Below are 22,835 nucleotides of genomic sequence, written 5' to 3' on the forward strand. Positions count from 1 at the left end.
TCGAGTACTGTGTTCAGTTCTGGGCCCCTCACTACAAGACAGACATGGAGGTGCTCGAGAGAGTCCAGAGAAGGGCAACGAAGCTGGTGAGGGGTCTGGAGAACAAGTCTTAACGAGGAGCGGCTGAGGGAGCTGGGATTGTTCAGCCTGGAGAAGAGGAGGCTCAGGGGCGACCTCATCGCTCTCTACAGGTGTCTTAAAGGAGGCTGTAGCGAGGTGAGGATTGATCTATTCTCCCACGTGCCTGGTGACAGGACGAGGGGGAATGGGCTAAAGTTGCGCCAGGGGAGGTTTAGGTTGGATGCTAGGAAGAATTTGTTTATCAAAAGGGTTGTTAGGCATTGGAATAGGCTGCCCAGGGAAGTGGTTGTCACCATCCCTGGAGGTCTTTAAGAGATGTTTAGACGTTGAGCTTAGTGATATGGTTTAGTGGAGGACTTCTTAGTATTAGGTCAGAGGTTGGACTGGGTGATCTTGGAAGTCTCTTCCAACCTAGACGATTCTGTGATTCTGTGATTCTGTGATTTTCTTGAGGGAAAGGAAGGCTTTAGTAAGGCTTTTGACACTGTGTCCCATAACATCCTCATTTACAAACCAATGAAGCATGGGCTACATGAGTGGACAGTTAGGTGGATCAAAACTAGATGAAGAGTCAGAATCAAAGTATTGTGATCAGCTGCATTAAATTCAACTGTAGACCATTCACCACCTGTGTCTCAGAGCTCAAGAATGAGTCTGATACTGATAAAGATTTTCATTAATGACTGTACTGGGTCTGGCTGGGATGGAGTTAACTTTCCCTGCAGCAGCCCATACAGTTCTGTGCTCTGCACTTGTAGCTATAACAGCACTGGTATCACACAAGTGTTTTGTTTATTGCTGGCCCTGATGTAGGGACTTCTGCTTCACATTTGCAAGAATTAAGTGTGAGATACTCCAACCAGGACTGGAGGAGCCCTGCCTCTGGCCAGGAAGAGGAAAGGGAGAAGCAGATTTACCGGACTGTGTGGATTTGATGGCCTGGCATATCATGAACTTCAAGAGTACAATGCTCTAGTGGACAGCAGCACACAGTGTACCCTAAAGCCTTCAGGCTACCAAGGGACAGAACTCGTCTGTATCTGTGGAGTGACAGGTGAATCCCAACAACTAACTGCATTGGAGGCTGAAGTGAGCCTAACTGGGAATGAGTGGCAAAAGCACCCCATCATGACTGGCCCAGAGGCTCTGTGCATTCTTGGCATAGACTTCCTCAATAGAGGGTACTTCAAGGACCCAAAAAGGTACCAGTGGGCTTTTGGCATAGCTACCTTGAGCACAGAGAAGATTAAGCAGCTGTCTACCCTGCCTGGTCTCTCAGAAGACCCTTCTGTTTTTGGATTGCTGAACAACAGGTGCTAATCGCTACCACAATGGTGCACCAACGACAATATCGTACCAACTGAAACTCCCTGATTACCATCCATGAGTTTGTTCATCAGCTGGAGAGCCAAGGAGACTTGCTCACCCTTTAATAGTCCTATATGGCCAATGTGAGAATCTAATGGAGAGTGGAGGCTAAAGGTGGACCACTGAGTGCTGCAGTGCCGGACATGCTAGAACTTCAATACAAACTAGAGTCAAAGGCAGCCAAGTGGTATGCCACAATTGATAAAGCTATGCATTTTTCTCCATCCCTTTAGCAGCAGTGTGAAGGCTGAAGTTTGCTTTCACTTGGAGGGGCATCCAGTACACCTGGAACTGACTGCCCCAAGGGTGGAAACACAGCCCTGCCATTTGTCATGGACTGATCCAGACCACACTGGAAGAGGGGAAAGCTCCTCAACACCTGCAGTGCCTCCATGACATCATACTGTGGAGCAACACAGCAGAAATTTGAGAAAGGGAAGAAAATAATACTAATTCTCCTGAAAGCTGTTTTGTCCATTAAACAGAGCAAGGTCAAGGGACCTGCACAGGAAATACAGATCTTGGGAGTAAAATGGCAGGATGGATGTCACCACATTCCAATGGATGCGATAAACAAAATAACTGCTGTGTCTCCACCAACTAGCAAAAAAGAAACACAAGCTTTCCTAGGCCTTGTAGGATTCTGGAGAGTTTATGTTCCAGGCTATAGTCAACTTCTGAGTCCTTTATATTGAGTGACTTGAAAGAGGAACTATTTTTAGTGGGGCCCTGAGCAACCACAGGCCTTTGAACAAATCAAACAAGAAATAGCTCATACAATAGACTGTCCATACTGAATCAGCTGTGCTGAACATACTTTACACTGCAACTGGTGAACATGGCCTCATCTGGAGCCTCTGGAAGAAAACCCCGGGAGAAATTCAAGATCAACCTCTGGGGTTCTGGAGTCGAGGCTATTGAGGATCAGAAGCCAATAACGCTTCAACTGAAAAGGAGATACTAACAACATATAAGGAGGTTTAAGCCACCTCAGAAGTTGTTGGTACAAAAGCACAGCTCTTCTTGGCACCACAGCTACCTGTGCTACATTGGATATTCAAAGGGAAAATCTCCACTATGCACCATGCAACCGACACTGCATGGAGTAAGTGGGTAGTGTTAATTACGCAGCAGGCCCAAATGGGAAAACCCAAGTACCCAGGAAATCTGGAAGAGATTATGGAATGGCTCTAAGGCAGAGATTTTGGAGTATTGACTGAAGAGGTAACTCATGCCGAAGAGGCAACACCATATAATGAGTTGCCAGAAAACAGAAAGTAGTATGTGTTGTTCACTGACAGATCCTGTTGGATGGTAAGGAGCCATCAGAAGAGGAAAGCTGCTGTGCGGAGTCCCACACGACCAGCTGTGGAGGCCATGGAAGGGGAAAGTGAGTTGAGTCAGGCAGAAGTGAAAGCCATCCAACTGGCCCTAGAAACTGTTGAAAGAGAAAAATGGCTGGTACTGTATCTCTCTCAACACTGACTCATAGATGGTGGCAAATGCTCTTTGGGGGTGGTTGCAGCAATGGCAACAGAGCAACTGATGGCACAGAAGTAAACCTATCTGAGCTGCTACACTGTGGCTGACTGGGTAGAAAACAGGCTGTAAAGGTATGTCATATAGATACTCGTGTGTCCAGGAGTCATGCCACTGAAGAACATCACAATAACAAAGAGGTGGACTGAGCTTCGAAAATTGAAGTGACTCAGGTGGACCTGGACTGGGGACATAAGGGTGAGCTGTTTGTAGCTTGTTGGGCCCATGAAATATCAGGATATCTGTGGAGGGATGCTACATACAGATGGGCTTGTGATAGAGGGGTGGACCTGAGTGAGGCCATCACACAGGTTATCCATGCATGTGAAACCTGTGCTGTGATCAAGCGAGCCATGAGGGTAGAATCTCCCTGGAATAAGGGGCAGTGGCTAGGATTTTGATATGGTAAGGCCTGACAAATTGACTATATTGGAACACTCCCACAAACCCTCCAAGGCAAATGTTACATATTAACCATGGTAGAAGCAGCTATTGGGTGGCTGGAAGGATACCCAGAAAACCATGCCACTGCCCAAAACATCGTGGGCCTGGAAAGGCAAGTACTGTGGTGTTAAGGTACGCCAGAGAGAACTGAGGCTGACGATGGGAGTCACTTCCAAAACATTCTTGTCACCTCCTGTGCCAAGAGGCATGGAATTGAGTGGGTGTATCACATCCCCTGTCACCCACAAGCCTCTGGAAAGGTTGAGAGGTACAATGGACTGTTAAAGACCATCTTACAAGCACTGAGACATGGAAACACTGGGCATAAATCTACCAGAAACCACTTGGCTTGTTAACACCAGAGGGTTTGACAAACATCCTGGTCCTGCTGAAACGAAAACCCTACACACTGTGGGAGGAGCTAGAGTCCCCACAGTGCATGTAGGAAAGTGGATAGGGAGGGTGGTGTGGGTTGCTCCTCCCTCAGGAAAAGGCAAATCCACTCATGGGATTGTCTTCACTTAAGGACCGGGGTACACCTGGTTGGTTATGCAAAAGGATGGGGATATCAGGTGCGTGCCTCAAGGAGATTGAACCTTGGGAGAAAACTAATCTGTAATCCAAAATATGTGTTGTAGGAAGACACTGCAGAACCTATGACAGGTCAACTTCACAAGGAACCAGACAAGTGCAACAACAACTCGAGCTAAGCTGGTGCTGGCGTCCAGAAATCCAACTCCACCTGTCCTGAGTGACCACTTCGGTAGATGAAGCCTAAATCATCAACAGTTCTTATGAACATTTTGGAGAGAGGCCTATAGAATGAAAAGAAGTGCCTGTCTATAAATCTGTTAAGGGACAGTGAACAGTGGTGATGAGAATACTTATATACTAAAGTATGTGAGACCTGAATGTGACACAAATGTTAGGGAATAAGGGGTGGAGATTGTACTGGGTCTGGCTGGGATGGAGTTAACTTTCCCTGCAGCAGCCCATACAGTGCTGTGCTCTGCACTTGTAACTAGAACAGCATTGGTATCACATCAGTGTTTTGTCTATTGCTGAGAAATACTGGCACAGCATCAGGACTCCCTCCAACCCCCCCAAGAGCCAGCAGGCTGGGGGTGGGCAAGAGGTGGGGAGAGGACATCACCAGGGCAGCTGACCTAAACCAACCAAAGGGATATCCCATACCATGTGGTGTCACACTCAGCAATAAAAGGTGAGAAAAGGGAAGGAGAGGGGAAGGGGCAGGCTCTTGTTATGAAAACGTTTGTCCTTCTGAGCAATGGCTACATGTATCGAGACCCTGCTTCAGGAAAGAGGCCAAGCATTGCTTGTTGATGGGAAGTAGAGAGTAATTTCTTTCCTCTCTCTCTATGCTTCCGCACAGCCTTCGCTTTATCCTTATCTCAACCCGTGAGTAGTTTTCTTTTCCTTTCCAGCATACTTTCTTCTCCTTCTCTTCTTCTAAGGAGGGGGAGTGAGACAGCAGTTGTGGTGGAGTTCAGCTGCCCAGCAAGGTAAAACCACCACAACGACCTAATCAATAGGACAGAGTGTGCCCTCATCAAGTTCACAAGTGATACAAAACTGGGAGGAGTATGATGGGTGAACTGCCATTCAAAGGTATCTCAAGCAGCTGGAGAAATGGGCTGACAGAAACCTTACATGAAATGTTGCACCTGGAAAGGAATAACTCTATGCACCAGAACAGGCTGGAAGCCAACTGCCTATCAAACAGTTTTGTAAGAAAGAACCTGGAGGTACTGGAAGACAAGCTTAACATGAGTCAGAAATGCATTCTCATGGCAAAGGTTATCAACAACATCCTCAACTACATTAGGAAGAATCTTGGCAGCAGGTCAAGGGAAGTGTTGATACCACATCTGCAGTACTGTCGCCAGTTATGGGTTCCCCAGCACAACAGAGACAGACATACTGTAGTGAGTCCAGTAGAGGGTCAGAAAGATTATTACAATATTGGAGCATTTGTCATGTGAAAAGAGGCTGACAGAGTTGGGATAATTTATCTTGGAGAAGAGAAGACTCATAGAAGATCTTATCAACAAGTATATATACCAGAGTAGAAGATTATGCAGCCAGAGTCTTCTAATTGATACCAAATGAATGGACAAGAGGCAGTGGGCAAAAACTGAACTACAAGAAATTGCATTTAAAAATAAAAAAGAACACACACACACACACACCTTCCCTTATGAGGCTGGTCAAACACTGGAACAGGTTTCCATCTCTGGAGATAAACCCACCTGGATACACTCCTGAACAACCAGACCTAGCTGAATCATAGAAACATTTGAGTTGGAACAGAACCAGTAAAGATCATCTAGTCCAACTCCTCTGTCATGGTCAGGGACATCTTTCACTAGAACAGGCTGCCCAAACCCCATCCTACTCGGCCTTAAACACTTTCATTGATGGGACATCCACAGCTTCTCTGGGTAACCCATTACAGTGTTTTACCACCCTCATTGTAAAAAAAAAAAAAATAAAAAATTCTTCCTTATATCCAGTCTAAATCTTCCCTCTTTCAGCTTAAAACTCTTGCCTCTTGTCCTGTCACTACAGGCCCAAATAAAAAGTCTCTCTCTACCTATTTTATAAGCCTCCTTTAAGCGTAGAAAAGGCACAGTATGTTCCTCCTTACTGAACATCCCCAGTTCTGTCAACCTTTCTTCATAGGAGAGGTGTTCCAGCCCTCCTCTGGACTCATTCTAACAGGGCCATGTCTTTCTTGTACTGGGAACCCCAGGACTGAACACAGTACTCCAGGTAGGGTCTCATGAGAGCAAAGCAGAGGGAGAAAATCACCTCAATCAATCTGCTGGCTATGCTTCTTTTTATGCAGCCCAGGATATAATTGACTTTCTGGGATATAAGTGCTCATTGCTAGCTCATTTCTAATTTATCATCTTTCAGTGCTCCCAGCTCTTTCTCTACAGGGCTGTTTTCCATCCATTTATCCCCCAGTCTGTACTGATACTGGGGATTACCCCAACCCAGGTGCAGCACCTTGCCCTTGGCCTTGTTGAACTTCATGAGGTTCACATGGGCACAAATCTCAAACCTGTTCAGGTCCCTCTGTATGGCATCCCTTCTTTCTAGAGTTATTGGCTGCACCACTCAGCTTGGTGTCATCTGCAAGCTTGCTGAGGGTACATTCAATCACACTATCTATGTCATTGATGAATATATTAAATAATATTGATATCAGTTACTGTTCCTGCATCCACTGATGCAGTCACTCCAACATAGAAAACCACTAGATTAGTCAGGCATGATTTTCCTACCCTTGGTGAAGCTATGTTGGCTGTACCTAATCACTTCCTGTCTTCCATATGCTTCAATATTTACTCCCACAAGGGTTTAGACTAGACAGCCTCAAGAAGTCCCTTCCAAGTTCAGCCATTCTGAAAATAAATAAATAAATAAATAGACAAAATAATAATAATAAAAAAACTAATGTCAGCATGTTTGCCAAATATAATACACTGAATTATCCAGATTCTTTAAGGAAAACAATCCCCTGTGATGTACATTGTAGCTAGTAAGAAAATTAAATCTTAAAGCAAAAGCCAGAACCCCAAGACCTTGCTGATGACAAGTTCAATCATCTTCACATAGGTAGATCTGAAAGAAACATTAGCCCTTGTAGGTTTGAGTAAATATTTTTCTTTCAAACAGTCTCTCCTTATTTTGTATACAGATTCAATGAAACATTTGAAAAATCATTCCATCCACGTTAATCATGCCACTGCTGTTGGCATCTAAATAGTCCAAAGCTCAGGTCCTTCTCTTTAGATGCTCATTAGGTTATGCCAAAATCTATTATTTCAGACAGGAAAGTTGATTAAATGTTGAACTGTTTATTTCAGACATACCTACATTTTTATATATCTTGGCAGTACTGCACATGGTGGCACCTACTTCATACCCACGTATTTGAAATAAACAGCCTTCTATCTGCTTCATTTACGGAGTGAAATACAGGAGTTAACATCACATACCTACCAGACTTGGTCCTGTACAAAGGTTTAGGAGAGTTATTTTACTTCTAATGCCCAGCACTCAGGGAATCTCTGAACTACACCCACCACTTGGCAGGTTCTATGTGGATACTAGTAATGCTGACGTAACTATCCAGTGTGTCAGGGCCCTGAGGGCACTGCAGGACCCTGGGGCTCACCCACCCTACCCAGGCTCAGGCCCCCATGTCACCTCTGGGTCAGCAGCTCCTGTACCAGGGAGGCTACTGCAGGTCTGGTCTCCAGCCCTCACCCACAGCCCTACCCTGCTTGGCCATGGCCCTGTCAAGGCAGGCACATCTACAGGCCCATATCTGGTCCCAGCCTCACACGTCTGCCCAGCCATCCTGGGCTGTGTATGACCCCAGTACCAGGGCCTAATCCTGTCCCCCACTACAGGCTGACATCCTGACCCAGCCTTGGCTGTCACCACAGAGGCACCAGCATAACTGCCCTGACGCAGTAACATAATAGAAGATTCCCTTCCTGCCCATCTTTGTGTGGCTACTAACACAAATAGAATTATCAGCTAGGACATTACCTAGACCACCTAGACAAAATGTGAGGTATTTGCCTTCATCCTGAGAAGATTTTTTTTGAAGCTCAGTTATACCTTCTTTTCTTCTCATTTCTATCAGGCCAAATATTTAAAAAAATTACCTAGTGCTTCTAACAGGTTCCAATGACTAGTTTTTTTAAAGACCAGTTTTTACCACAGAAAGATGTTTTTTATCTGTAGTGGGAGGAGGAGAAGTCAATAAAACAGTGAATACATCTGAAGAATGATTAAAATTAGGTTAAGAACATGCAGAATGGAAGATGGTGGGTGAGGGTGATGTCCTTTACAAGGTGTGTGACTTCTTTTTCTCCAAATTCACTTTCAGCTACTGTTTTACCATTTTTTTCTTCTTTAAGATAGGAGGAAAAAAAAATTAACTGTGGGTCCTCAGAATGTTTCAACATAAAAAGAAAAAAAAAAAAGGTACATATACTTTTTAAATTATTATTTTATTATTATTTTAACTGTATCCATGGTTCACTTTAAACTGAGAAAATAAATAAAAAAAAATTACTCCACAAAATAATAAAGCCTGAAGTTTTTCATTAAGTATTTGAACTTTTAATATAGTTAAATTTCTAACAGAAAAGGAAAAAAAAATAGGTAAACTTTATTTTTATAGATTGTGACCTTAAATGAGATGTCATATATCTGCAAGAAAACATAATACAATAAATCTAGGAGTCTCCCAGAGATTAAAGTAAAGTGTAAATTAGAGATAGTAGTGATTTATTACTTTCTAACTAATTAATGAATTAGAAGCAGAACCCTCAGAATTTTTGGACCTGCTAGCTTCCACAAGGCAAATTTCCTCTTTTCTTTACCAATATGAATAGTAATGAATATTTTTATTTCTTTATTTGTAACACTCATGTATTAACAGTAAAGTACCAGAAAATTCTGCCGTACCAGAAAATTCTCCCATCAAAAATATTGATGGGATTTTCTGAAGATTGCAAATTCTATAAATAATCATTTCCACTCCATTTTTTTATACTTCAAAGCCCCAGGAATAGGGATGTTCATGTTTCATGATAAAGATTGAGAGAGAGAGAGGTTACAAACCATTGAGATAAATGTTACTTCTTTCTTTATATGTTTAATTAGTTTTCCAAATTCCTTATTGAAAAGCTCAGATAGCCTACCATAATTCTTAGAATCTATTATTTCCTTAAACTATTCATAGGATTATACTTATGGCAGAGAACATTTGTCATCAAAGAGAAGAAAAAATAGTGCTAGCAAAATATACTTCAACAACAATACACAAGAGAATAAGTGTGTAGTAGAACTTTTAACACATTTTATTATATTTTTTCCTATCTTCCTCTAGTTAGAATGCACTTTCTTACTGACATTGGCAACATGACTTTTAGACAGACCAGCAGTGTGTTATAGAAACAGTGATTGGAAAGATGGCAAGCTTTTGTTTGTTGGAGTACAGCCACTTATTTATTTTTCACAAGGTCAAAAACTCCTTTAATTCAGCTTTACGCTTGGCTGCTGATGAAAAATGGCTACATGCTTTGACATAAAATAACCTACAGACATCAACATCAAATAATAAACATTTTAAAGCATTCCTACTAATAACTGAATTCAGGACAGCAACTGAGCAGAAATATCCATCTGTCAAACACTGTGCTTCTGGAGTGTTTTGCTAATTGTTAGTAAGCACTGAGCATATAACTCAATGAAGTCTAATTACATTTCAAATGAATAGTAATTTAAACAAACAACAACAACAAAAAAGACATTTTAAAATGAGTTGCAGAACAAATCCTCAGACCATGTTTTCAAAAAAAAAAAAAAAAAAGGAAAACACACAAAAGCAATGAGTTCCTTTTCTTAGTTTCCACCCTTAATATCTATTAAGAAAAGTTACAGAAGCGCTATAGTGGCTAAGACAGGGAAAGATGAGTGAAAAACGTTAAATCATTCCAAATCACTACTTGCAATTTTTAGGGATTCCACCAACACAGATCAACTAAGACATATATGTTTGCACTTGTAGAGTAGAGGAAATTTCTTTACTCGTTGCAGAAGAGCAACATTTTGAAGGAGTGCCCATCTGGCTTCTTCACACACTTACCTGTGTACATCCACTAAAGGAATTCTTTTCTAATAGTCAGTAGCTCATAGGGTCTCTGGCAAGAAGATATTAGATAGTCAGGTGACATATTCAGATTATGAAACATTAGTGCTAAATATTTTTTGTATTTATGTCTCTGAAAGTGCTAACTATTTGTGTGATAATGTAGCTGGAATTCTCTATGGATACTTGGTAGTCCCGTGTACACTGTTTTCATATTTGAAGTTAAACCAATCCTATCCTATATAAGAATAATCTGTCATAACTGTTAAAGAAAACATGCCCTTGGATATTTTTGTATTCCTTTCCCATTTCTCTAATTTACCAAAACCTTTAGCAGAAGTGATGTATTAGAATTCAGTAATAAATTACACAACTGTCATCTGAAAACCCATCAACAGTAATTTGCATGACAGAACACTTACGCTGGCAACACTTAATTTTTAACAAGATCAGAAATCTCTAACAGTTCTTCACCAATTCTAACTGGTGATGAATTGAAGTGCTGTACTTTCATGGTAGAAGTCGTTCATAAACAAAGTATAAACAAAGTATTTTGAATAATGGAAATAATACACAGCTCAGAATAAATTCAAAAAAAAAAAACACAGCTGAAGTATTTTTTATATCAGATTTTCAATACACAAATCTAGAACTTTATTAAGACTGTTCATACTTCGCATAGATATAGCTTATTTTTTTATCAATGAAGGCTCAAAACCTTTTCTCTCTGCAAGTAAATTCTCTTCACTAAATGGAAAACCAGTACCCAGCTCCAGATATTACCTGAACAGAGCAACAGTCCTGCTCACCACAAAGAGGTGGTGAGAAGCAAAAAGTCTGTTTTTCAGATAGAGGAGAAAATCTCTGATACACAGGAGCACATCCCACAAGTGATCTCATGCATCTACCAGTGACAAAAAATGTTTTCAGTATTAGGTACAACTGCTATTGAGAGTCAGCACCTTTTGTTCTGTAGGAAGTGATTATGCAAAGTAATCTCAAATGGTACAGAAACCTGTGTATTTCTTAAAAGGATATATGCACTCTTAAAAAATGAAAAACAAAACAAAACAAACAAAAAAAAGTACAATACAGGCACACAAATTGAAAATTGAAAATTAAAAGTCACAAACCAGTGATTTTGACATTCACTAGAGGTGATTAAAAAAAAAAAAAAGTGAGGAAAAAAAAAAGGAAAATGAGAAGAATTGAAATATTTCTATAGTTTTTCACACTAAGCTTTTTCTGAAAAACTTCTGCTTTTAGAACACTTTGCTCTTTTTGCTAGTGGAAAAATGTGCACTTCAGAAACAGGAAAGATAAAGAAGAGAATATAATAGAACAAAAAAAAAGAAGTTAAAAAATCCCAGAAATTACTTAAAAAACCATCTTTAATTCTGAAGTAGTAAACGAAACAATAAAGTAGAATTCAATACTAGCCTATATGCCATGCAGCCCAGCCTTTGCATTAGGATTTTTTCCTTTTAACTCTATTTAAAGACAGTCTTCCATTTGATACAGTTGCAAAAATCTTAGAATTCCACACAACAGCTGCACAAATTTTAGACTTTTTCATTTACGGTGTGTAACAGTCAGATTTATATGATGGAGAGGCTGGAAGAAATAAATAAGAAAAGCAAAACTACACAAGTTCTGTAGCTCTTCAGTCAGAACATAGGTCAATCCTGAATAGTTTCACAAATTCATTGATATCAATTGATTAACCAATAATTCCACTTTTCTCAGAAATTATAAAATGAAGGATTATTTTCTATTATTGAAGGGAAAAAAAGTCATCCTGTTAAAAGGGGACCCATAAGTGGCACAAAAACTCTAGTACACATTAAATCACAGCCAAAGTCATAATTCCCTAAAAAGACAAGTAATTTCTATTTTACATTCCAACCACTGTGCACGAACTCTCGAGTACCTCCCACAGAAGCCTACATCTACGTTAACCCACTATAGCTATTTTCAAATTTGAAATATTACAGATATTCAGGTGCATTATTCTGTGCATTATTCTTTACATTAGTAACTTTTAATCAAGGAACTCATCAAGGAAGTAGGTCAAAGCCAGTCTGGTCAACCTGATGCTGATTAGCCCATGGATGTGCTATCATGCAGTTTCTCAAGAGGTTTTGTTTGAATTTGAGATCAAAACTGTTTCTAGCATCAAAACGTGTCTTTTTTTTTTTTTTCCTGTTCAAAGCTCAAGCTAGCAACTGTGATTAGAAAATGAAATGCAAATACTTCTGAAGAAAAAAGATGAGGGGAATAATTTCATGACTTCTGACTGACATCAGCAGGCCTACACAGAATAGTGCAATTACTGTGTATTAGGTGAGAAAGGCTATGTAAAAGTAGTGTCTGCCAACCAAAGATTCTGTTTAGAGACTTTCTTTCTACATAAGCATATGCAGTTTGTGGCAACCCCACAAACTCTTAGCCATATTTACTATTTCTTTTTCTATTCCAGAAATTTGTTTAACCCAAATAAAACTTTTCCAAATGTCACCAATACTGGTTGTAATGGTTGACACAGATCACTTTTTCAGTCATTCAATACAAGACAAAACCATTTCAGTAACCAGACAGTCAGGGGGTAGGGAAACCATGGATTTCTAGATCTCCTGCTACATCCATTTAAACGGAATAGTTCAAGACAGAAAGCTGCACCATACATCTTGGAATTTAAGTACTTTGCTCCTCACACACACAACACAAGCACTCAAGCTCCCACTATTAAAAGAACTCTCAGTATTCGACAGAAGTCCTTTTCCCTCACTTTCGGAGTGACAGCTTCTCTGATACCTTCTTTTTCCTCCTGAGGCCAGGGCACAACGAATCGTGTTATATTGTTGGTGCAGAACACCACACCCATTTTCCTCATTTTTGATGCTCTTCACTCCATTCTCTTTATCTCTAGGGCTGCTCTCATCTATGAGCAGAACTGCAAGATAAAAGGAGGAACAAAGAAAATGACTTTAAAATACCTTAGGTGGTGCTTTCATTTCCCCCAAACCTTTTGGAAGTTTAAACAGTTCTGTTCTGCTTAACTCTTTGTTGACTGTGGATCTTTTTATCTCTCACCATCAATAACCTTCATACCAGGAAAATCAACTTGCATACATGAAAGACAGGCGAAATACATACAGACTGAAAAGAATACATTCTTACATCCTTTTGTTCTATAATACTTCCCCTCTTTAGAGACAAAATGCCCACTTGCTCCAGGTGTAAATCTTAAAAGATAGCAACAGGTCATTCTTTTGCCTTTGAGGTAAAGTATCAATAAGTGCAGTGAAGATGAGGCCTATATTCCTTCCCTCTTTATATTTAAAAGTGTTTCTCATGATAGAGCAATAAAATGTTATTCTTTCACAGTTTGTTTTTGGTCCACTGAGAGAAAATAAAATTTTGCAATATTTACCCCAAATTAACTGTAATAACTTGGTCTAAATAAAGACTATTTCACAGCAGTCTATTACAAATAAGAACTATTTACTCTGTATTATGTGCTGCATATATTCTTGATTCTTCCTCTTCTCCAGAAATTAAACTAAAAATGTGCATGGCTTTTTAACTGATGGAACCCTACCTGAAAAGAAACAGGACTAGCTTTGTGAAAGTTCCCCATAATAAAGCCCAAATAGCTCATTGGATCCACAGAATAGCATACAAGTAACCCAGTGAGCTAGGATCACCTCCTCCAGAATAGGTGATTACCTGGCCTAACTTAGATGATAACTTATTTACAGTTGGACTGATGAAGAAGTAGCATTCAGAAAGTCAGGAGCGCTGCCCCAGCTCATATTTCTTTGTGATCAAAGTCATTCTGACTGCTTTTGATAGCAAATGTGCTTTAGAGATGGTTTTCTTTTGAGCGGTCAAACCTGGAAACATTATACTTCTATAACGGGTTGCCCAGAGAGGTAATGGAGTCACCATCCCTGGGGCTGTCTATGGAAAATTTGGATGTAGTATATAGGGACATGGCTTAGTGGGTAATATTGATGGTAGGGGGACAGTTGGACTAGATGACCTTGGAGGTCTTTTCCAACTTTAATGCTTCTATGATAAATTCTAAAAGGGTGTAGAACACTCACATAGTAATTAAAGCTACAAAAGCAGGAAAAGATATTTGGAGGAATCAAGGGCTACCTCCATCTCTCTTCCTCTACACAACCTTAAAGGCATTCTGACACATTTACATGTTTGGCACATTAAATGTCAGGCATGTGAAACTATTTTAAAATCACTATCCCTCCCCTTTCCCAACACCATCTTTTCTCCAACATGCCCTCCCTTTTCCTTATCCTGCCCTCTCATTTTGTACATATGCAACCCTGAACTGCAATTAAAGGTGTTTTGTTTGTTTGTTTGTTTTTATGTCAGTCTTCATTTGTTCCTCTGAGTCTCTCAAGTGTGAAAATTCATTGTCTCCATTAAAATCTTCCCAGACATTACACATTTCTTGCTTGCCTGGATCCATCTATCCTAAACCAATCCAAGTTTTTCACTTCTCATTATCTAGTAAGCTTCTTGCAAGGCAGAAATGCCTAGTCCTTATACACCAAATGTTCCCCTGGTCTTCATATTCTTCTGGGTAGACAGATACTGTAGGAACTTGGATGACTCTGGGAAAAAAAAAAAAAAAAAAAAAAAAAGACAATTCCAAAACCCAGTTACCCACAGCTGCCTTGCGTAACTGGCACACCTAGCGTTCTTCAAGGAAGAATGAGAGATGATTTCTCTGCCAAATATTCTGGTTTCATTGCACAGATGAATGCACAGTTTGACTCCCATTGAACAGCTGGAAGTCATTCCAGATAACATTCCCAACAAGTCACAGCTTCTGGTGCTCATCTTCTATTCCCCTGACACCAGACTAGTAAAATAGATTGGGTGCAATACATTTTTGGCTGCAATGTTTTTCCTGAGGATCGCAAGGGGTGGGGAGGGAGAACAATAACAAAAGCAGGAACAGAAGGGCCAAGAGATACAAGAAATTGGCTGGACAGTGGAAGAAACAGCAAAGCCAAAATCACATTTATCCTGTAGTTTCTCATGACTCTTCAAGCTATAGTCCACATTTCCTTCCCATGGGATACAATATCTATGAATTGTTCTTGTTCTATTCTATTTAATATTCTCAAAGAGAGCAAGGAGAACATGGTTGTGTGTGCATATACATATGCATATAAGGAGTATTTCAGAATGAAAATTGAGACATGAACTCTCCTTCACAAGATGGCAGTTATCTTCACATATAAATTGCCTAGAAACATAGATGTTCTGTGCAAAGCCATTTTATGTAAAAATTAAAGTGCTATAAACAATCCAAAGGGACATGTCATGACATCACCCATAATCTACAGTTGGAAGCATAATGCATTAGTGGTAATGTTTAATGGAAGAAGTGACTGGGAAGACACTCAGGGAGCATTATGTATGGTAGTGTAAGAATAAGTATTTCAGTATGTTGCTCAGTGTGTAAAAAAATGCATATGGATTCAAAGTGACAATGAAATGGCACCTTGCACCCTACTCATTTCAGGAAAATTTAGGTTTTAAACAATTTGGGTTGAATCCCAAATTGCTAACCCCAACAAAATGGGCATATATTGCATAAAAGATTTCAAAATAGACATAGCAATACAGATTTTAGATGCTAATCTCATTCATTATGGGTATTGTCAGTGTCTCTAAGGTCTCTTAATTGGTGTGTTTATAAACTAAAAATTAACCCATGATGTGAAAAACTCATTTATATTGGTTCTTGTGCCAAGTCATATTTCCTCTAGAATCAGACATATTTCCTGCAGATGTTTCTGGGAGCCACTGGTGTGCTTCACTAAATAGCTTGATATCTCAGGAGATGAAACAACAGAGCACTATATCTCTACAAATTATTTTGGGGGGATTTAGGGATCCCTACCACAGATGCAAAGACTAAGTCTAAAAATCCAGTAAGTAGCCGCATTTTGCCCTATTCTGCCGCCCAATAGCTTTACTATCTCTTTTCACAAGCATATAAGAAAAACTTAAAGCAAAACAGAGATGTTGTGAATATAATTTTTGCAACTATTATTTCTGGATGCTGCTGTCATATTTTTTACCCTTAATTTACTCACTGGGGAAAAGTTAGGAAAAATAAACATTCACTAAGCTTTCAGCTCGTAACTGAAATACTAATTCTATGAGATGTCATAAATACGTGATTTGCCATCTTAAAACTTAGATACCAATTTGACCTGAACTAAACTGAGTTAAATGTAGTACCATAAATCCACTTCAGAATTCCATCTTTGCTAACATCAGCACAGGTCCAAGGAGGAAGACAGAAACACACCAAAAACATGCATACAAAAAGAAACAAAACCAAAAGTCACAAACACCCCCCATCAATCTTTCATAACATTTTTTTTTTTTTTTTTTCCCTGAAAGAGATCTCATGAGTAGCTGATGCTAAACCACAGGTCTTGTCAAAGCTAAAACTGAACTCAGCGCCCACAGGTTGGTGAAATAGCTTTCTTGCTAAATTTTGAAAGCTAGCAGTAACCCAAAATGAAACCTTAGTCAATGCCAAATGGTAATTTATGACCAGATAGTTGAAACACAGTTGCTCTCAACTCTTGTGAGAAACCGTATGTAATGCCTTATTGTTTGATTCATTTACTAAATTTTGTCAAGCACAGTACTGCACGACTCTCAATTTCTTGCCTATGAATTTTACTTTGTCTCCTGTTAATAGATGGCCAGTTTCTCATAGTAGAAAAGTCTTTTATATGAACTCCATATATTTGTTTTTATTCACATACAGATTTTGTACATTTTTTGAAATTTGAGACATCTAATTTTGTTGAAATATTAATAGCTCCTTTAGCCACCCCTGTAATTTGTGAAATGGGTGAGCTGTATTACACATATAGAAAGCTGTGTTTGGAAAATGGACTTTTGTCACCTAGAACAAGATTAAGAGTGGCATTGAATCACTATACAGACATCTTTCTGAAAAAAAAGTTACATTCAGATTTCAGAAGGGAGTGAACTGGAGTATGTACAATGAAAGACTCTGTGAACATATCAGAAAGAAATTCTTGATTTTTTGAATCAGTCCTTGAAGTATAATTAACTTACTGGACATTCTTAGGAGGGTTCTTCTGGGGATTTAATTATTTTTTTCATGCCATTCCAGCATAAACATGGCATTATGAGTGGATTAGGTGACTGTTCTTTTGTAGATAAATAAATAAGCATAAAATCTCCAGTTGTCCTTAGGAAAAAAAAAAAAAAAAAAAAGACTTTTCCATATTGAGTTCGTATATACACAGGAAGTGATTATGCCCCACAGAGTTCATGCAATCTACAGTGTCAGTTACTGTAAGCTCCAACTATTAAACCATTCTGAAGGTTGCTTATTGCAGAGAATGGTAGATATGTGATTAACTGGAGCCATAATATGACAGAGATCATAAGCATAATTTTAAGTAACACACTAAAAATCTAGGGGATATTGTTCATGAAAAGAAAGTATAATGTATTAAACAAAGATAATGACATTCCATTCCTTTCCAATTAGACACTACCAGGTTTTCTGAGAAGCCAGTCCTCCTGACAATGACTCCAAAGGCAAATCTGTAAATGAAAACAACGCCAAATGAGGTTAGGTTATTTATAGCTGGTAAGCTAGGTCACAGACTGATAACCATTGACAGTTACCTAGAAAAAAAAAAAAAAAATTGTTTGGATTTAATGAGATTCAGACTTCAGAAAATGCACTACGAAGAAGTTCAAATTGCATTAATAAACCAACTTTTTTTTTTTATTTTTTTATTTTTATTTATTTATTTATTTAATTATTGCAGAAAAGAAGGCTAAGAGGTGACCTCATTGCTCTCTGCAACTTCCTAAGAAGGTGAAGTGGTGCTGGTCACAGATGGGAGGACATGTGGGAGAAGTGCAAAGCTGTGCCAGGGGAGGTCCAGACTGGATTTTAGGAAAAATTTCTTTACTGTGAGGTTGGTCAAATACTGGAACAGGCTTCCTAGAGAGATGGTTGGTGCCTATCAGTGTTCAAGAGGCATTTGTCCTTAATAATATGCTCTAACTTTTGCTTATCTCTGAAGCTTTGAGGCTTTGATGATCCTTATAGGTCCCTTCCAACTTCCTATAGTCCATTCTGTTCTAAACAAAATGTCACAACCTTAAACTATCAAATTCTATGCTCCACCTATTACTGTTAATATTATAATTAGTATAGATTTAATTTTGCATATTATGAATCTAATCCTACATGACTACAGTTGTAACATTCATGAGACTAATGAATGAGGGCTATGGAATACTTTGAAATAAATTCCTTGTTGCAGTTGAAAGGCAAACTCTTTAGAACAGATGTTGTGCATATAAATATTGGTAAATGAAAAAAAAAAGTCACAAAAATATTCCATTCATCCAAATGTTTTGAAAAGTTGTCATGACATGACCACCAATATAACCTAATCTTTCATGCAAGACACTCATTAAAGAATTAAGTTACAGCCTATAACAGGTTCAAAATAGTGGTTCAAAATCATGTTGACTGAGAGAACTCCTACCACTTCCTAAGCCACTTGGGATACCTTATTTAACTATCAAAGAAAGCTAATGAAAACTCATGTATCTCACATACAAGATGGGGGGCTTGGAGGGAGGGGGGTAGGGGAAGAATAAAAATCAGACCATAAAAGTAGATACCTCCATTAATTCAGTCTCCTTTGAGTAGTATGTAGTATGAAAGTTTTTTATTTGGTTGGTTGGTTTTATTTTATTTTTTTTCCCTGTAATTATATCAATTAGGATAATTGAATAAATAATTTACTGTTCCTGCTCAGGAATAACAATTAATTTTATTTCTGTATTTATCTAACATATCTTTTAATGATCTAACCATATTAATGGACTCAAACCAAGCAGTCAATTTTAAAATTTAAATCCCAGAATAAGTAAGTCAGTGCTACTGAAATTTGTAGTTACTTCTCCTCAGAACAAATTTAAATAAGATTATTTTCTGGCTGAATGAAAATATGTTTTATATAATAAAGTATTTAGATACACTGAAAACACTTGTTACATCGTAATTAAGAAATGCCAAACACCTGAGGCTACTGGACATAGGGACATATGTGTTTTATTGCTAAGTGCTGATTTCAAACTCCAATCAATTTAATAAAATAATTTTACCCATCCCACGAAATAAGAATATATTACTTACAATGAAGAACAGAGCTTAAGGTAATATACTATTTTAGATGTGTGAATAATCATAAATGTGTCCCTTGGAATACTATTAACTTTGTCAATAAAATATAATGTTAGTAAACGAGTGAAAGGGGGAGATACTACAGATTACTAATGTACTAATGTTCAGGAGGAAAGTGGTTCTGCTAAAAAAAAAAAAAAAAGTCATATTCACTGAAAAACCATCACAATACCAGAACAAGAGTTAAAACTGCCCTACATTTACCTTCAGGGTAGAATCAACCAACTATATTTCAATGCTGTAAATCCTTGCGTGGAAACTATTGCTATCTGGAAGCCAGAGCCAATGCATTTTAGTGATTAGTATTCAGTTTATCTTGAAGAGACGAAGGCTGAACACAAATTTTACACTACTGGGGTTCAAAGTTGAATATTGTCAGCCGCATATATTTTTGCTAATGCATAGAGCAGGAAGGAAGTGTGAAGGCTCATACAGGAATCTTGCATCTGTTTTAGGATATATAATTTACAAAGAAATTACAAAAGAAACCACAAAATATTAGTCTGCTGAAAACAAACAAACAAACAACAAAAAAAAAAACCTTGGACGTTTGCCCAAAAATATGGGTTTCATTGGGATCATATAAGATTGTTACTTAAACTCGTATTAGAACTATGTATAAGTGAGTCAACCTGTGGTTCATACATGAGCATCTCATACGGTTGTTACAGTCACTGATATCTTGGGAGGCTCTGGTAGCCAACCTCAGTCTAAATAAGGAGTTTAAATCTCCTTATGCACCAGTGATTTGGAAAAATATTTAATCTATTTTCCTAAAGTAAAGATCTTACTCACCCTCCTGTGTTCATTTCTAGGCACTCAAATTCATTGTTTTTTCCAGGACTGCATATTGCAAGAGGTTTTTGCAACACTTCTATTTTGTAGTTGTTGTTTGTTTCTTTATATTACGTACAGCATTTATAACTGATATATATGAGCTGCTGAAGTGCTTGTAAGTCCAAAATGAGAGACTACATCCTCAATTTACCAGCCAGTGTTCAAGTACAACTTATCTATTTACCTAGAAAAACACACAATTTGTGAAACAAGTGTGGATAAACATACAGTTAAGAATCCACAAGGAACTATTTTTAATGGGGTTGTAACAACTAGTCATATGTTTTAGGCAGTGGTACAGAACAGGATGAAAGCTTTTTAGCTTGCAACATGAATAAAATAAGAAAGAAACGAAAGAATGTCAACAAATAGGGAAAATCAAACACAAAAAAGTGTTCTTATTCTTATTCTTAAGAACACCAGATGTTGAATTAAAACAATTAGGCAAGAAGCTACAAGCCCTTCTAGATCAAATTGCACACTCAACAGTTAAGGCTATAACTGCAGAATACTGGTACGTCTCCAAACTACACAAATATTAAATTTTTAAAACCAGTCTAGGTTTGTGGAACCATTCAAGATAGCATTTTCATCCCAAACTAGTCACAAAGAACTTGGTCAGACCTGCTGACAAGCTATGCAGGGCTTTATTTCACTGCTTTAAGACCACTGTGAAGACAGTCAACAAATTTCTATTTTCTTCATAAATAAGACAGAGGATACAAGATTTTGCTACATGTGCATACTTTGCTCCCCAATTAGCTTTCTAAACAATAACATATTTACCTTATTTTAGAATGGGAAATAAAGCAAACATGACATCTTTTTACTACAGGAGTGTCTTTAAAGAAAATTTGCAATACCAGTGACACCCTAGCAAACATATATTTTAATGACAATATATTATGTTATATTTATGAAACTTTAAGTTATAATATTGTTTCAATAAAGTTGATATATTTTTCTTTGAATGTAACACACATATATAGTTTAATAATTGAAAGAAAAAAATATTCACCTGATGAGGTCTTCAGCAAATCAGAATTTTTAAGCAGCATCCAGCTCTAGATAACATTTGTGCATACATGCTGAAAGGAACTAAATGACAAACAATCAGTTCTTAGAAGGTACTTTTTTTTTTTTCTTCCATAAATAGCCTAAGTTTTGTAAAAATGCCTATTTGTTTCCATTGTCTCGATAACCTATATAGTGCACAAACAAGTATTTCAGTACAAAAACAAGTATGAAAATAGAAAACACGTCTGAAAATAGAAAGTAAAACAATAATTTTTAAATTATTCAGTAAGCCTCCATGTAATTGAGCTAAAGCAGTTATAGAACACAATCATCTCATTTGAATTTTTAAAACAAATTTCTATCAGAGTTACCAGTTAACCAGTTAATCACTGTGTTCTGTCAGAAAGAATACTAGTGCAATATCTTCAACAATAAGTTTAAATAATAATAATAATAATAATAATAATAATAATAATAATAATAATTAATAATAATAATAAAACAATAGCTATCTTAGTGACTATTTTTTCCTCATTAGAGTAGAATACAGGTGGCTGTGGGGTTCCAAGAGAAGAAGTTTTGCATGTATTTTGGCAGGTGAAGATTGTCAAACAGAAAGCCAAGATGCACAGATTTGATGCTAATCAATAAATATTTACTTTCAAATTTCACTATTAAAACCCAAGACATTAGAAAAGAACATTACGGAAGATCTAGAAGATACCGAGGTTTATTTACCATAATAGCATACTAAAAGATTTAGAAAGGAACTCTCATTTAATGAAAACAAAAAGAATTCTGCAATAAATATTGGCCATACAGATAAAGAAAGTCTGTGAGGGCTGAAAGAACTTCAGTATCTGAGTTCCAAATATGTTTTAATGTGCGATGCAGGACAACTGAACAAAGAAATATCTAAATAGTTAGGACGGAAATACTTAGAGATGAGGCAGGGCAACAACATCATTAACAGTGACAAAATGAAGGAGGAGACATTTAAAAAATCAGATGATGTAGAAACTGATTTGTAAGAAGCTAAGGGTGTTTGTGTAATTTGAATTAACATGTTTGAAAGAAAACAAAACCAAACCAATTTTCTGCACATTGCAAAATGAAGTGTGTAGTGTTTTAAGTGTGTTGAATATGAGTTTAGTCACACCAAAAGTTCACAGCTGGAACTGAAAATGAAAGAAGAAAAGAATTAATACTGGGAAGCATTGTTTCTAGAAGGCAAACTATGTTACCAACAACTTCAGATATTTACATTTAATCTCTCTCTCACTACATAAGCCAAAATAGCAGAATTCTAGAACTGTGTACATATATAATTGATAAATCTGCAAAAGAAGAGGATGTGCTACATCGTGTCTTACTCCCAGTAATTTGTACCACACAAATTCAAAGGACTATCCAAATTTAAGAAAAAGCCAGAAGCATATTGCCTCATTTTAGCATGCACTGTCTATTTGGCACTTACTGCTATTAATGGTGTGTTGTGGTTTAACCCGGCTGGCAGCTAAACACCACACAGCCGTTCGCTCA

This window comes from Anser cygnoides, chromosome 2 (genome assembly GCF_040182565.1).
Source record: "Anser cygnoides isolate HZ-2024a breed goose chromosome 2, Taihu_goose_T2T_genome, whole genome shotgun sequence".
NCBI lineage: Eukaryota > Metazoa > Chordata > Aves > Anseriformes > Anatidae > Anser > Anser cygnoides.